The sequence below is a fragment of the Gossypium arboreum genome, chromosome 6 (assembly GCF_025698485.1).
Source record: "Gossypium arboreum isolate Shixiya-1 chromosome 6, ASM2569848v2, whole genome shotgun sequence".
In the NCBI taxonomy this organism is placed as follows: Eukaryota; Viridiplantae; Streptophyta; class Magnoliopsida; order Malvales; family Malvaceae; genus Gossypium; species Gossypium arboreum.
In genome coordinates this window covers 8910837-8914937 of record NC_069075.1, presented here as the reverse complement: position 1 = coordinate 8914937, position 4101 = coordinate 8910837, and the positions used below count along the sequence as shown (strand labels likewise).

The 4101-nt window shown below is 25.1% G+C and overlaps 1 long non-coding RNA gene across 1 annotated transcript; it reads left to right on the top strand.

Moving 5' to 3' along the window:
• The first annotated feature begins 1892 nt into the window (after nt 1-1892).
• On the top strand, nt 1893-3875 carry LOC128293924 (uncharacterized). Its single transcript, XR_008284076.1, has 3 exons — nt 1893-1993; nt 2449-2506; nt 3665-3875. It is a non-coding gene; the product is annotated as an uncharacterized LOC128293924 (long non-coding RNA).
• The last annotated feature ends 226 nt before the right edge of the window (nt 3876-4101 follow it).

Below are 4101 nucleotides of genomic sequence, written 5' to 3'. Positions count from 1 at the left end.
CAAAATAATGTTTTAATCTCAATATTTTTTATGTAAGTAATTTTACATGTTTATTAAATAATATTTTTACTTTACATAATCAATTTAACTAATATTACTCAGATTATTGGATATAATATAAATAGATATATTAATTAGTTTTATAATTAAAATATTACAATAATAGAAAGCCTCAAACCATAATCTAATATATATACTAAAGTAAGGTTAGGACACAATTTTGAGAATTTTAAGTTTCAAATGAGTTCTTTATGTGACAAATCTCACCAGTAATTGACTGACATGTCAGCTTATTATTATTATATTAATTATGTGGGTTTCAGTGGTCAATAAATTGATTTATTTAAATTTCTATTTCAGTACTAATTATTATGGTGTAATTTTTATTAAAGTTTATTAATTTATACATACATACAATTAAGTTCTTAATTATTTTTATTTTTCATTTTGACCTTATTAGGAAAAATTAATAAACGCCATATAAGGTACAATATTATCATTTTTACTTTTCGGGTACGCTTTTAGGCCGGATCAAGATGACCCGACGATGAACAAGTATAATTATACCTTAAATTAGTTTAGAGTTTTTTATAATGATTTGTTCAAATAATTAACAATCACTTTCATACCAACCTTAAAAGTGGGAAAGTTTAGGCAAAAAAAAAAAGGCCCATTTAGAAAATAAGTCAAACCTCGGGTAAGAATTTTTGGGCTTGAGCCCTATTCGACTTTGCAAAAAAATAACCCTGTTGTTTTCCACTATCTTCTTGTTGTTTTCCCACTGTTTTACTGTCATTTCACTATTATGTTGTTATTGTTTAGATATTGTATAATTATTATTTTATTGTTAATTTTACTATTAGTTTAAAACCAATTGCTTATTAAGTTGCACATATCTTATTGTTATTTAAGTATAAATATTTTTTATAAAAATATTTTCAATTTGTTAGGAAACATTTATTTTAATGGTTTTAGTGTTTTTGATGTATTAAATTTTTTAAACTTTTAAATAAAAATTAATATAAGAGGGCTAAACCGAAATTTTAGCATTTTTATTCAGGTCAGGCTTGAGAAAAAATTTAAGCCCATTTTTCATCAATTGTGTAATGACCCGAACTTTACAGTTATCGGAAAAGTGTATTTTCGGGTCTCCATTTCTGAAAAATGGACTCGTAAATATTTATTAAAAATATTTATGAAGTCAAGTGAGTTGTTAATTAGAGTTTAATGAAGTGAATTAGCTTAAATTAAGGATAATTAGATAAAAGGATTAAATTGACTAAAATGTGAAAGTTTAATTGTAGATTAAAAGAAAATCAAAAGGACCAAAATGGAAATTATGCCATTTGTCCTAAGGCGACAAATAATTGATATTTATTAATGTTATTATTATTAATTGAATTTATATTATATTATGAAATAAATTAAATAAAGATATGTGTATGGTAATGATTTGATATAAATGTGTTAATAAAATACATACATTTGGAATACATGTATTTGATATTAAATAGATATTTATTATTTAAAAAATATATTTATTAATTAAGTAATTATATTATAAGATATTTATATGATAAATAAATAAAAGTAAGACAAATGTATGGTGCATATGGTGACATGTGTGATACTAATATACATACATTTGTAAAATACATGTATACTTACTTATTATATAGGTATATTATTAAATTATATATATTATTATTAAGTAAAAATATTTATATAATAAATAAATAAATAAAAGAAGACAAGTGTAATAATATATATCTATACAAATGTATAATAGATATTGGATATTAAATAGATATTTTATAATTATTATTGTTATATTATATTATATATATATATATATATATATATATATATATATCAACGAAAGTAAAAGAAATAAAAAAATCAGAATGAACAACGAAAACAGAGAAGGAAAAAAGAAGAAAAGAGAAAGAGAGAAAAGGAGGGATTGAAGTTTTGAAGCTTTAAACTTTAATAGGTAAGTTAATTTAGCCCTTTTTATTTAATTTTTATGTTTTAGAAGTTTTGGAACAAGATTTTGATGAAATTAAGTTGATATTTTGAAAGTTATTAGATTTCTAAATAATATTTATGTTGAGTAAAATGATGAAATAAGGGTTAAATTGATAGAAATTCAAGTTAGAAATGAAATAAGGATTGAATTGTAAAGTAATTCATAAGTTTTATGTTGAAGGGCTAATTTGAGGAAATTTCAAAACTATTGAAATAAGCTGAAAATTTAGTAGTTAAATTTGAGTTTGGATGGAACTTGAATAGAAATAGAGTATGAATTAAGTTATTAGAGTGAATGAATTAGTTAGGACCTAATTGAAAATAAGGTGTAAATTGAATAGAAATTCAATTATTTGTTATAATGAGTGCTGAAAATTAATGGTATAATTATTTTAATTCCCGTAGCTAATGTTGTCTCAGGAAATCTTGGCTAAGTAAGGAAAAGACAAAGACAACGGGAGTTAGCTTGGAAATTACGGTTTGTATATCTATAATCCGAACTTAATACTTAAATTGTTGGATTTATTATTTAATATATATATATATATATATATATATATATATATATATAGTAGGTGTTTTGATATGATTATTTGAATTGGATTGAATATTGATTATATTGAATTGATTTATGAATATATGTGAATGTTTGAATTGAAATGAATATTGATGTGGAAATTGAATAATAAATATTTGTTATATTGGAAAATATATGTAGTTGGAAGTGTGATGAAATTGATAGAAAAATGTGATTATTGTGAAATTGAATATTTGTTATTGAAAAATGAATTGAGTTATATTGAATTGGGAATAAATGTGATTGTTGAAGTGTATAATGATTGGAAACTGGAAAGTGAATTGGAAACCCTATTAACAGTGTCGGGCTAGGTTGGAAATAGTTGGCATGCCATAGGATTGGAAGAGTTCAGGGATATTTTGACCTCGAGTCGATGAGACACTGGGTGTCACTATATTTCTTCGGATAGATTTGATGAGGTACTGGGTACCACTTTACTTCGGCTAGGCCGATGAGACACTGGGTGTCACTATATTGCTTTGAACTATCTGATAAGACACTGGGTGCCATTCTGGTGTGTTTGGTTGGATCTGTGTATCCGTCTGAGTCCGAGTCATGTTAATAGGGGTTATTAAATATAACAGTGATCAGATTGATACTGAATGAAGAATTGAAATGTGGACTGAAACACACGAATCGTATTATACAGTGAAAGCTATCTGGGATAGCAAGTTGATTTAATATGAATGGTAATGACTGTTATTGAAATGGATATGTACAGAACACTGATTGAAAAGTGAATAGTTGAATATAGTTTATTGATATTAAACAGTGAACTAAAGTATGATTGAGACAAATGAATTATGTAGCTCTGGATTGGATAAAAGTAAATATTATAATTGTTTAATGACTTGTGAATAAATCATGGAAAGCTATATAGGTTAGTAAGTGAAAAGAATGAAATAAGTTACAATAAATTTATCTATGAATTAAATAATTGAATAGTTATGATTGTTATATGATATTAATTTGTTATATTTTTATTTTATTAAGTGTTTGGATTATAGAAATACCACTGAGTATACCCATACGTATCGTATGGTTTATTTCCATGTGCAGGTTAAGTTAAAGTGAGAATGTTGAATCAGCATCCCAAGCCGATCCCGAATTCAACGAGGTAAAGCGTGTTAATTGTTGATAATGGCATGTGTAATAGCCCAAAATTGGGTCTAGTTGGAACAGAGGTTTCGGGACCACAAAATATGAGATAAAAATAATTATTTTATGATTATTTTGAGGTCTATAATATGATTGCATGATTGTGTGAAAATTTCGTGAAGAAATTCTATGCATAAAATGCTCAATTTGAAGTTAGGGACTAAATAGAATAAGTTGCAAAACTTTCATTCTAGAAGTTTCTAGTATGAAATTGCTTTGAAATATTAATTAGGAGGTCTTAAATAGGTATTTGACCAATTTCTAAGTGATGGACAAAAATTGGACATGGATGGAATTTTTGAAAGTTTAGTAAGGAAGGGCATTTTGATCATTTGGTA